The sequence below is a fragment of the Triticum urartu genome, chromosome 2A, assembly GCF_056163025.1.
Source record: "Triticum urartu cultivar PI428250 chromosome 2A, HENAU_Tu73, whole genome shotgun sequence".
NCBI lineage: Eukaryota > Viridiplantae > Streptophyta > Magnoliopsida > Poales > Poaceae > Triticum > Triticum urartu.
The window spans coordinates 2,341,876-2,355,277 of NC_141874.1; the positions used below are offsets into that span (position 1 = coordinate 2,341,876).

A 13,402-nucleotide genomic window follows, 5' to 3' on the forward strand; every position below is an offset into this window, starting at 1 on the left:
ACGACTGGCGTCATGGGTGAATAAGGGGCTGTACTAGGGGTCGGCAAAGGACGTGCCCCTATTGCAGGGCCGCATCAGAGATCTCCTAGAAAGAGACATCAGTCTGGTCGTGGTAACGCAGGTTATGTTAATTCGTCGAGTTCTGCCCTGCAAACGTCGCCCCCTCCGCCTGTGGGAGTTCAACCCGGAGGGACCACGAGTTCTCCAACATTTTCTTGGCATGACGCCCGTGGAAATGTACATATTGTTGTTCGGACCACAAGTAGTGTGTCCGGATTCTATGGAGGACGCAGGTCTGAGCTGCAATCGTCCGGATACTCAAGTAAGTAGCCTTGTGCCCGGACTCGCTATCCGTATATTTATCATAAAATTGCCCCTAAAAGAGTTGTCCTTTAAACAGGAGTGGATAGCGAAAGCAAAGCTAATCAGGTGTCTGGCCCCCTCCCCGAGACCACGCTGGGTCCCGTGCTAGTTAGGATGTTGGAGGTTGTGCCTTCAAAGGAAAGCGAGGGAGGGGACAAGGAAGCTATAGCCTCCTTGAAGGAGGTTGTCCGGAAGGGAGGAATCGAAAATTCCTCTCCTCAGGGGAAGAAGAGGACCGCCTCTGAAGACGCAAAGACCATGGCCTGAAAGCAGGGGAAGAAATCTTCGCCAGAGGGTCCTGTGCTGAGGGATACTTCGGCCGAATTATGCCCTCAAGGGGATCAGCCCTCCACCGAGCCGTAAGTAGAGAGGAGTTTTCTTTTTAAGAAACGAGAGAAATCCTTGCTTTATATATGAGAAAAGTAATTGAAAATTTACCTTGTAGCTCGGACCTTAGCCCTTTTCAGCAGAGCTCGTCTTCGGGGGATCTTCTTCCGGAGATGATGGAGAGCGGAACGCCTCCCCCTGTCGTACCGCCTTGCGAGGCAGGCGACCCTGAGGTATCGTCGCAGAGGGTTTCTCTAAATCCGGCAGGGCCGGAAGGTAGTCATATGGCCCCCCAAACCCTCCGCGTCCGGCCTTCGAGAAGGGCCATCGAACGAGTCCGGCGCCGTCTGGTGCACGGTCGGAGGAGCTGAAGGATCTGCTAGGGCGAGCATCTATCTCAGAGGAGCACCGTGCATTGATGGGTACGGTGATTGAGAGGATTTTATCCATGGCGAGAGGATTGCATGAGGCTGTCAGGAGTTTACTGACAGGTTTTGAGGTACGCGAAATAATGTACCCTTTTTGGACAGTTGCGCATAAATAAGATGCGCCCTGTGTAGATAGTAGCCCCTGAGACTCTGTGTGTTGTCAAAAGTGACGGCGCGTAGAGGATCATAATCCCAGGTCTAATATGCCGCCTTCATACGTAGGTGGCGAAGTGTCCGGTGTCAAGCCGGCCTGATGAATTTGTCGAGCTAAAGCGGCAACTTGACGTGGCAGGTGCCGACGTCGCGCTTGTCAACAAGCGGCTTGACGAGGCCCAAGGTATGTAATTCCTCCAGCGGCACCCGGTAAGAGGAGCTTTATGCCAGTATCTTACAATGTGTGCGCTTGATGCAGATGGTGCTGCTGCAATGGAGAATCTTCGGGCGGAACTTGCCCGAGCCAAGGAGCAAGCCAGGAAAAGTGATGCGGCTGCCGGAAAGGCAATTGAAGAGCTGAAAGCCGAATAGTCTGCTCACTGCCGAAGCAAGAAGGAAATGGCCGAGATGGCCGTGAAGCTGAAGAACGCTGTTGACCGTTGCAAGCTTCTTGAAAAAAAGATCGGGCGGAACAGACGGACCTGGAGAAGGCCGTTTCCGATGCCAAGGATGCTCGCTCTGCAATGAGAGCTATGAAGGAGGAGCTGCATCAGGCCGGAGAGATCGCGGCTGGAAAGCCCTTTATGCTGCGGAGGAAGTTCTGTGATCCTAAACATGCTCCGTTAGACCGGATGTGGAGTACATCGGACACCTATCTAGATTTGGCAGCGAGTGCCGCGGATGCGGCCGAACACTTCCGAGATCAGAAGGATCGCGAAGTGGAAAAGCTCTTTTGGTCGCAGTTCCACAATCCGGAGCGTCCACTATCATTAGCCGATCGTTTGGCCGAATGGGCCGAGCTAAATAGGTTGTCCGGACTCGCCATGAAGTATGTCATGAGTCATCTGTGGCCAGAGAGGCCAGAGCCGAAAAGTTATTTCAACTTGGTGCAGTAGTTCCTTGGTGCGGCGCCGCATATCAATGCGATGAAGAGGTCAGCGTGCATAGAGGGTGCGCGGATGGCTCTTGCCCATGCAAAAACATACTGGGCGGAAATGGAGGCCACCGTTGTTGCATCCCCAGACTCGGATGGAAGCCGAGTACCTGCCGAGCACTATTTTCAGGAAGTTCTGCAAGGCGCTCGTTTAATAGAGACGCAGTGCTCGAAGGATACTATATTCGAATAGCATATATTATTGTAAAACAATATTTTGATAAATTGTCGAAGCTTTTTATACTTGTGCCTGCAAGTATTATAATACCTCATGTGCGGCCGTTTAACATATATGTATATATAATCTGAAAGATGGCAGTCGTCGGCTTCAGCCCCCATGCACATAATGCGGGGGTGTTCGCAGAAGGTGCATTTTCACACTTGATCCAACGTCTTGGTCCTACAAAGGAGGTGATAGCGCAGCGAACTAGGCAATCGGACTATGATGCTTTATCACTTTCACTTAGCCATAGGAGTTTTAGAGTGAGGCTACTTATATAGCCCCTGGTGGCGCCTGCGCTCGCCCGAACTCGGGGCGCGTATGTGCCTGGCCGGGAAGCGGCCCTTGTTAATGCGGAGGAATCCTAAAGATTCCAATAAGTCATCGAGTGGTTGACCAGTCTCACGCTATATCATGACAGTCAGTTTTCGGCTTTCTCTACTGAGGTGCTCGCCTGGCCGAACCGGGGCACAATCGCAGTAGTTCTCCTGGTGCCGCCTTAGCCGATAGAGCAGAACGTAAGGTGGCAAAACACAGGATCCGGGCAAACCCAACATTTGACCAAAGACATGATTCGGAGCTGATGCATATAAGGCCAAACTCGCGACGCCGAACACTCCCTAAGGTATTCGGTCTTTATGGGGGCGGGCGGGATAACGCCCTTAGTAATAAGCCCCTAGTGTCCAGGTACGCGCAAAACTCTGACGTGGCCACATGCCAAAACGCCAGCCTCCTCCTTGGTTATACCAAGAAACCAGGGGATATGTATCAACAAGAGACAGTAAAAAAAGGTTTACGCAGGGTCTTAATCTGAAAAGAATCGTTGGAACGGGTCCCTGCTGCACGTCTGCGCCTGTGTCTCCGTTGTGCCGTATCCTGGACGGGCATAGCACGGTGTTCATCTGTAAAAGAGAGGAACTTAGTTTAGGAAAGATCGTGCCGAACATGAGTTATACTAAATAAACGAAGTATAAATCGAAATGGGTAAAATTGAGCTTTATTGTCTCTTGTTTTATATGCGCGGAGCCCCTAGTACAGGGGTATACGGCTATTAAGCCTTTATCAATTGTATGTTTATGCCGTAAAGTGATCATGAACGAGGCTCACAATTCTCTCCTCTCCATCCACCCTGGGAGCACGAAGATGTATCAGGACCTTAAGCAAGCTTATTGGTGGACTCGAATGAAGCGCGAGATTGCTCAATTCGTGAATGAATGTGATGTCTGCAGAAGAGTGAAGGCAGAACACCAAAGGCCAGCTGGTCTCCTCCAACCTCTTGCCATTCCAGAATGGAAGTTTGACCACATTGAAATGGACTTCGTGACTGGGTTTCCAAAGTCCAAGCGTGGCAATGATGCTATATTCGTTGTCATCGACAAACTCACCAAAGTGGCTCACTTTCTGCCTATCAAAGAGTCGATCATTGCAGCTCAATTGGCGGAACTCTATACCTCTCGTATTGTCTCTCTGCACGGTATTCCTCAAGTGATATCTTCAGACCGTGGCAGCATCTTTACCTCAAAGTTTTGGGATTCTTTTCAGAAGGCCATGGGCACCAACATCCGCTTCAGCACAGCTTTCCATCCTCAAACTAGTGGTCAAGTCGAGCGTGTCAACCAGATTCTTGAAGATATGCTCAGGGCTTGTGTGATCTCCTTCGGCATGAAGTGGGAGGATTGTCTTCCTTATGCTGAATTCTCCTACAACAACAGTTTTCAAGCAAGTTCGGGCAAGGCCCCATTTGAAATTCTGTATGGCAGGAAGTGCCGTACCCCTCTCAACTGGTCTGAAACTGGTGAACGTCAGCTTTTGGGTAATGACTTAATCACAGAGGCAGAGGAAATGTGCAAAGTCATTCGTGATAACCTCAAAGCAGCCCAATCCCGTCAGAAGAGCTACTATGATAGTAAGCACCGTGAGTTGGCTTTCGAGATCGGAGATCATGTTTACCTCCGCGTCACTCCTATGAAAGGTACTCGTCGCTTCGGTATCAAAGGGAAACTTGCCCCCAGATACGTGGGACCTTTCAAGATTGTCAGCAAGAGAGGTGACCTCGCCTATCAACTCGAGCTTCCTTCAAACTTTGCAAATGTTCATGACGTGTTCCATGTCTCTCAGCTTCGAAAGTGCTTCAAGACTCCTGACCGCACCGTCAACTTCGAGGACATTGAGCTCCAAGAAGATCTCTCTTATCGTGAGCACCCAGTTGCTATTCTTGAAGAGACTGAATGCAAGACTCACAATAAGTCAACCAAATTTCTCAAAGTCAAGTGGTCACACCATTCCGACCGTGAAGCTACCTAGGAAAGCGAGGATCACCTCCGTTCTGAGTACCCGGCGTTCTTTCAGTCCTAGATCTCGGGACGAGATCCTTTCATAGTGGTGGAGTGTTGTAACACCCCGGATGTAACTTTCCCTATTTGTACCCCAACTCTTGCCGTTTCCGGCGTTAAGTTAATTTATTATCTCGGGTTCGGGTTTTTGTCTCCATGTGTTGTTGTCGTTGTCATGCATCTCATATCATGTCATCATGTGCATTGCATTTGCATACGTGTTCGTCTCATGCATTAGAGCATTTTCCCCGTTGTCCGTTTTGCATTCCGGCGCTTCGTTCTCCTCCGGTGGTCATTTCTAGCTGTTTTTCGTGTGTGGGGATTAAACATTTCCGGATTGGGCCGAGACTTGCCAAGCAACCTTGGTTTACTACCGGTAGACCGCCTGTCAAGTTTCGTATCATTTGGACTTCGTTTGATACCCCAACAGTTAACCGAGGGACCGAAAAGGCCTCGTGTGTGTTGCAGCCCAACACCCCTCCAATTTGGCCCAAAACCCACCTAAGCCATCTCCATCATCTAGATCGTTCGATCACGATCGCGTGGCCGAAAACCGCACCTCATTTGGACTCTCCTAGCTCCCTCTATGCCTATTTAAAGACCCCCCCCCCCCCGAAAAATCCCGGATCCCCTCCTCCTCAAACCCTAAATCCACCTCGCGCCGCGCCGGACGTGTCCGCCGGCGCCGGACAAAATCGCCGCCGCCGCCCGCACCAATGGCGTCCCGCCGCCTGCCGCCGCCCGAGGCCCGCTCGGGGCCCCCGCGAGCCCATCGCCGCCGCCTGCCTCCTCCTCAGCCCGAGCCGGCCGCCCGCCTCACCTCCTCTCGCCGGGCTTCCGCCGCCGCGCCATAGCCGGCCGGAGGGAAGCTCCAGCCCGGCCGCCGCGTCCTCCCACCGCCGCCCGCGCCGGATCTGCCCGATCCGCGCCGCCTCCTTCTGCGCCAGCCGCCGCCTCCCTCGACTCCGGCCGCCGCTCCTCCGCGCCGCCCCGGCAAGTTCGCCGGCGACCTCGGATCCGGCCAGCTACAGTGCGCGCCGCCGTCCTCGGTTTGCGTGCCTCGGGTCAAACCCTAGATCCGGTGGTAAATTTCGTCTAAGTCCCTAAGATTCCAGATCCAAGTGCCCCTGTTCATAGCTCCGTAACTTTGCATCCGTAACTCCGATTCATGCATATAGCATATCAAAATGTTCATCTCAGAGAGTACATCATTTCATTCCATTTCATCATTTTTATTTGAGTTTATCTTGATGCCCGAAATGCTGTTAGAAGAGGGCTACTTGAGTTAATTGTCAGATCTGCTACTCTATTTAGGTTTTTGTCATTTTTGCCATGATTAATGTGTGCATGCTATGCCCTGATGCTCTACATATGTTTTGTTAAGGGTTTTGTCATCTTTCCAGAGGTGCAACCCATGTATTTTTGTGATGTGTGTGGTGACTAGTGCAAGCTTGCAAAGTGGTGCACTTGCTAATTCTGTTTTCAGGGACTTAGCAATTCCACTAAGTCCTTGAGCTATTTATCTCATGTTGCCATATGTTCATGTTGTTTCCTAGTGATCCGTGCCTCTTTTGAGGATGATCAGTAAGGATGTTTTGTTAATCTTGTAGTGCTCTATCCATCCATGTCTTTGTTTGTAATTATGGAGCACCCTAGCTTGAGTCAATCGAGCTCTACTTTTGCTACTTTGTGAATCTGGGCAGATAGTCAACTTGTTTGCAATTTTGCCGGTGATGTTGTAGTTGATCCGTACATGCTATGCTTTTGTTCTTGCCATGTCTAGCTTGCATTTTGTGCCTTATTTATGGGTGTATGCTTGTCTTGCCATGACTTGCACCGTAGTGAGTGCATCGAGCTCGTAAACATGCCTACTTGAGTTATATTTCAGCATGCTCCAGTTTTCACTAAGTCTGTGATCTGATTATGTTTTTGCCATGTTCACATGCTTGCAATTGTATTTTCTGATCCCTTTTGGCTCAATGTCACTAAGGTACTTTTGTTAAGCTCTTTGAGTAGCTCCATGCCATGCTTTACTTTTCCATGTTCAGATCCTGTAGCATGTAGTTTTGTTGCTCTGAAGAGGGCTACCTGATCTGATTTTCCAGACAAGTGTTAATTTCACCAAGTCTGAGATCTGTTTTACCATATGCATTTTTGCCATGCTTGTTTGAACCTGTTAATGGATGAATTGGCCGTAGCTCAGTGCTAGACTTTTGTTAAGCATCTTGAATTCATCCCTACCACGCATTTTGTTGTCATGTTTGGGTACTGTAGCATGTTCATCTCATTACATTTAGATGGCTATTTGCTGTAAATCGCAGACCGGTGTCATTTTTGAATCGCTTGCCATTTCCAAACCGTAACTCCGATTCCAGCGTTCTTTATATCGTTTTCAAGCAATTTCATCTCATCTTTCCAGTGGCACACTTGGATTTCCAAGTTGAGGCCAGGTTCATGCATTTCCTGTTATATCTTGCATTTTGCATCCCGCATCGCATCCCGCATATCATATCATCATTGCATCATTTTGTTTGAGTCTTGCACGTGGTTGATTGTATCCTTGTTGTTTGTTTGTCTTGTTTGGGTAGAGCCGGGAGACGAGTTCGCTAATGAGGAGCCCGTTGAGTTTGCTTTCGAGGATCCAGTCAACTCTGACAACTGTGCAGGCAAGATGATCATACCCTCGAAATCACTACTATCTTTGCTATGTTAGTTTGCTCGCTCTTTTGCTAAGCCAATGCTACGATGCCTACCACTTGCTTTCAAGCCTCCCAAATTGCCATGTCAAACCTCTAACCCACCATGTCCTAGCAAACCGTTGATTGGCTATGTTACCGCTTTGCTCAGCCCCTCTTATAGCGTTGCTAGTTGCAGGTGAAGATTTGAAGGCCGTTCCTTGTTGGAACATTTACTTACTTGTTGGGATATCATTATATTGCTATGTTATCTTAATGCATCTATATACTTGGTAAAGGGTGGAAGGCTCGGCCTCTCGCCTAGTGTTTTGTTCCACTCTTGCCGCCCTAGTTTCCGTCATATCGGTGTTATGTTCCCGGATTTTGTATTCCTTACGCGGTTGGGTTATAATGGGAACCCCTTGATAGTTCGCCTTGATTAAAGCTTTTCCAGCAATGCCCAACCTTGGTCTTACCATTTGCCACCTAGCCTCTTTTTCCCTTGGGTTTCCGGAGCCCAAGGGTCATCTTATTTAAACCCCCCCGGGCCAGTGCTCCTCTGAGTGTTGGTCCAAACTAGAGTCCTGTGCAGCGCCCCCTCGGGGAAACTCGAGGTTTGGTTTTAGTTGTATGGAGAGCTCATCTGAGTGTGCCCTGAGAAAGAGATATGTGCAGCTCCTATCGGGATTTGTCGGCACATTCGGGCGGTGTTGCTGGTCTTATTTTAATCTGTCGAAGTGTCCTGAAGAACCGAGATACCGAGTCTGATCGGAACGTTTTGGGAGGAGGTCTATTCCTTCGTTGACCGTGAGAGCTTGTCATGGGCTAAGTTGGGACTCCCCTGCAGGGATTTGAACTTTCGAAAGCCGTGCCCGTGGTTATGGGCAGATGGGAATTTGTTAATGTCCGGTTGTAGATAACTTAAACTTTAACTTAATTAAAATGAATCAACTGAGTGTGTTACCGTGATGGCCTCTTCTCGGCGGAGTCCGGGAAGTGGACACGGTGTTGGAGTAATGTTTGCGCAGGTTACCCTCTAGTTTCTCGCTCGCGCTTTGCCTCCTCTTCTCGCTCTCTTTTGCGAATAAGTTAACCACCATATTTGCTAGTCCCTTGCTGCAGCTCCACATATTTTACCTTGCCTTACCTATTAAGCTTAAATAGTCTTGATCGCGAGGGTGCGAGATTGCTGAGTCCCTGTGGCTCACAGATTACTATTACACCAGATGCAGGGCCTGATGATTCCGCTCCAAGAGACGCGCATGAGCTCAAGTGGGAGTTCGACGAAGACTCTCAACGTTACTATATTTCCTTTCCCGATGATCAGTAGTGGTGCCCAGTTGAGGGTGATTGGGACCGTGTCGCATGTTGGGTTATCTTTTATTTTGGCGCCGTAGTCGGGCCATGAGTGTTTGGTTGATGTAATGTTATTTATGTACTTGATTGACGTGGCGAGTGTAAGCCAACTATGTTATCTCCCCTTTATGATTTATATTACATGGGATGTTGTGAAGATTGCCTAACTTGCGACATATGCCTTCAATGCGATTATGCCTCTAAGTCGTGCCTCGACACGTGGGAGATATAGTCGTATCGAGGGTGTTACAATATCCTTCTTCCCTTTTTACATATAAAGCTTTTGTGATCTTGATTAAATGTCCATTGTCCAATATCGTCCACAAGTTGCTTGTGTCTATGGTCAAATAACAACTGATTCCTCCCCAACTGATTACTTCTTTTTAATAACATGTATGATTTGCATAGGGAGCACTATCCCCTAATGATTCACAATGGTTCTATGTTCCTGCATATTACTATGCAACTCTACAATTTAGCGATGAAGTAATCAACCAACAAACAAACTCAACATGAAAATATGTTGTACCTGTTTTTCACCAAGTGCTCCCCCAAGTGCTGCTTGAGATCTTTTGTTGTCTGAGAGGTGCCGCCACCTCGCTGCTCGTCGTCCTTGCGGCCCTTGTGCATGATGGTACCCCATACTGTTCCAATGGTAGCCATGAGGCATTTCTTCTCGGAGGGGCCACCACCGCTGCTGCCCGTGGTTATGAGGCATTTCTGCTCGTTATCATCTTTGGATTGCGGCTTGACTTGACTGAGTATGGTCAGCAGTATCATGTCAATGTCAGAGCTCTGCGACACGGTCACCGTGGCGCGGCGGTCGAATTGATCGTTGTATGCCTGGTACAAGGCCGTGGCGATGGTCGTCTTGCCGACCCCTCCGAAGCCGACGATGGACAGCACGGCCTGGTCTTGCTTCAGAGCCTCCGTTTGGGATGCAGGGTCTGAGGAGGAGGAGGAGGCATCGTGGGCAGATGGCTGTTGCAATGTGAGCCACCTGCCGAGTTCCTTCATCTCCTCTTCCACTCCGACGGGCTTCTTTGTGCCAACGAGCGCAAGGGGTGGTGTGCTGGTACTCGGCGGCCTCGAATTTGGGGAGAGCTCCGCCGGACTCGCCCTCCAAGGTCCTGGGGTTCTCCACGCCGTACCTGGTCCGGCGCTCCCCGATCTGCTGCGCCCGGACCTTGAGCTCGGCGATGGCGGAGGCGATGCTGCAGCGGGGCCAGCAGGTCTAGATCTCGTAGGCGCCGGAGACGAGGAAGGCGCAGCAGATATCGCGGCCGGCGGCGGGGTCGTGGGGGAGGTGGTGCGCGAAGTCGTCGACGCAATCCTCGATGTCGTAGGTGACATCGCGGATCTGCTTCATCCAGTCCTTCATCCGGCTGTCGTGGCCCCGGGGGGCGAGGTCGACGAGGAAGGCCTGCATGCTTGCCATCTCGTCGTTGATGTACTGGATGTCGCCGCGCACGCCGCGGATGAGCGCGTACTCGTGCGCCAGCAGCCCGCCCAGCTTGCTCAGCAGCGACTTCATCGTCGCCTCCGACGCGCCCACCACCATCTCCATGGCTGCCTTGAGCGATCTTCCGATGCTGCTGCTGCTGCGGTGGATTTTGGTAGAATGGAGATGGAAGAGATGGATGCGTATGCCAAGCTTAGATCTGACCTTGGGGGATTCCCTCTCGATCGGTGGAGGCGGGTCAGAGAGCACCTCAAAATCCAAAAACAAGTCCTGTCACTTGTCAGGAGGGTTCGTTTTGGTCGTACTATCACGAAGCGCCAAGTTATTTTTCTACACCAGTGCCGGCTGAAATCACTATTCTGACCTTTTAAGCAACGATTAGCAAGATTTGACCTGGTTTAGATTTTCTTTTTTTTTTGGAATCTGACATTTTTGGTACTGCCATCACGCTTGGCGGTAGGGTTTCACATCTTGCCACTGCGGTCAATAACAGTAAGGAGCTGGTCAACATGAACGCACCGTCTTAGGCCGTGCTACGTGGATAAGTGGCTACCGCCAGGGCTCTCGGAAATAGCCCCTCCAAGGTCGGTGACGGTTGGCCCCTGAAGAGGTAAAGCCCACATGGGGCTGCTCAGGGGGCCCACCCGCCACCCAGCCGATATCTTCTTCCTCTCCTCCACGAAAATTTGCTGGAAAAACAAAAATAGAGGAGTTCATCTCTCCGCCCTGAAACCCCTTTTTGCTCTTCTCCATCTTTTATTGGTTTTTGTGAATCTTGGATACAAATCAAAGAGGAAGCTATTCTCCTTCCAACCCTCTAATTAAATCGTGTCAAATCTTCCTATGTCTAATGCAATTTTTAGCACTAGAAGTAAGGTAGGTCCTTGATATGATTCAATTTTCTGCCATGTCGAATATATATATATATATATATATATTACTACTTGTGTAAGCGCATATCCAGTGGCGACCCCAAAGTTCCTCCCGCATTCGTTCGTGGACACGGATGCGGGAGGCAGCCATCCAACCGTAGCCGCATACATTTTGACAATAATTCGAACTAACCGGAAGAAATTCGTTCAAACAACTCCGGATTTTATATAAACACGACCGAATTTTATATAAACATGACCTAATTCATTACATTTCGGACATACTTCTATTCACAAGCTAAACTAAATGATCACCGAAGCCCGGTCCCTATGTCCGGCCATGAGCCCCAAGAACTGAAGCTTTGCCTTCTCCAGTTCCACCTCGGCACTCTACAGCTCCGCCTTCGTAACGCTGTCCACCTCCACATCCAAGCGACTAATTGGCCGATGATGCTCAGCCCAGCAAGCTTGGCGTTGACGGGAGGGGAGGAGCGGTGACCACAGCGCCGGCAACCTACCGTGCACTACTCGTCCTTGCTGCCGGCGACGCCCGCAAACATGCCGTTTCATGGTCGTGGCGGCGGGGCACGGGAGGTGAGGGTGGCTCCTCGTGGTTGCTATTGCCGAACACCTCATCCGTCGTCTCATCGAACTCCTTGTGCGCGGCCTTCAGTTCCACCCGACGCTCGTGGTACCGCTAGCGGGCGAGGCGGATGTCACAGGCAAAGCTGTAGGACCCGAGCAGCGCCTCCTGCTCCGCCATGTCCTCGTCCGACGCGATCTCCGTGCCATTGTTGATCTGCTCCTCCGCTTGCAGGTGCTCCTGGAGGAGCTGGTGGTTGTAGGCGGCGGCGGACTGCGCCTCCTGAAACTGCTCCCCCTGCTCCTCCCGCACCTCGTCCATGTAGAAGGCACGGGCCACACCGATGGTCATGGTGCAATGCACCGGCGAGGGTGGCGCGGGCAAGGAGGGTTGCGCCGGGTCGTCTTCCGACGGGTCCTCCATTGGGGCGGCGGCGTCCTCCTCCGGCTACCTGTCGTCCTGCCAGCCAGCAGCACTGGCGGCCATCTCATTCTTCTGCTCCAGCGTGAGCCCGTCCCAGGGAGCTGATGTGCACAGGGAAGCCATGGTGGGAGTGCTGCGGAGAGGATAAAGGGGTCAGATGCGGATGACTGCGGCAATGGCCGGGGTTCAGTTTATATAGCAATGGTGGGCGGCAAAGGGCCGGGTGGTGCCGGAGTAGCCACCGCCGCAACCATGTGTCATTAATGCCGGTGGCAGACGGACGGATGACGGTCATGTTATTTGAACGCGGAGTAGTCGCCTGCACAGGGAAGTGGCACGGGCGACTGTCTCTCGTTCGACGCACCACTTCAATGCCGGCGCCAGTGAGTGGAAGCGTCCCCTCTAGCTGGGCAGGAATGCAGCATTGATGCTCTAGAGCGGCGCTGTCGGTGTCAAAACCGGCGGATCTCGGGTAGGGGGTCCCGAACTGTGCGTCTAGGCGGATGGTAACAGGAGACAAGGGACATGATGTTTTTACCCAGGTTCGGGCCCTCTCGATGGAGGTAATACCCTACTCCTGCTTGATTAATATTGATGATATGGGTAGTACAAGAGTGGATCTACCACGAGATCAAGGAGGCTAAACCCTAAAAGCTAGCCTATGGTATGATTGTTGTTCTCCGTCCTACGGACTAAACCCTCTGGTTTATATAGACACCGGAGGGGGCTAGGGTTACACAGAGTCGGTTACAATGGTAGGAGATCTACATGTCCGTATTGCCAAGATTGCCTTCCACGCCAAGGAAAGTCCCTCCCGGACGAGGGACAAAGTCTTCAATCTTGTATCTTCATAGTCCAAGAGTCCGGTTGAAGGTTTAGTCCGGCCATCCGGACACCCCCTAATCCAGGACTCCCTCAGTAGCCCCTGAACTAGGCTTCAATGACGATGAGTCCGGCGTGCAGATTGTCTTCGACATTGCAAGGCGGGTTCCTCCTCCAAGTACTTTGTAGAAGATTTCGAACACCAGGATAGTGTCCGGCTCTGTAAAATAAGTTTCCACATTTTGCCATAGAGAGAATAATATTTACACAAATCTAATCTGCTGACGTATTCCGTAGCGTGACATCACACCACGGCCAAGCCTTTATTCGAATTGTTTTTACTGTCCCACCTCAGCGCGTTCAGCGAGGCGGTTTCCTTGGCACGTCCAGTCGAAGTAGAGATCGTGCCCCCTTTATTTACGGGATTCTCATCAATACGGACGTGGGTAAC

General features: G+C 50.9%; 1 pseudogene; it reads right to left on the bottom strand.

Moving 5' to 3' along the window:
- Positions 1-10,560, bottom strand: part of LOC125529887 (disease resistance protein Pik-2 pseudogene) — a 257,570-nt pseudogene extending 247,010 nt beyond the window's left edge.
- Between the last annotated feature and the right edge of the window lie 2,842 nt (positions 10,561-13,402).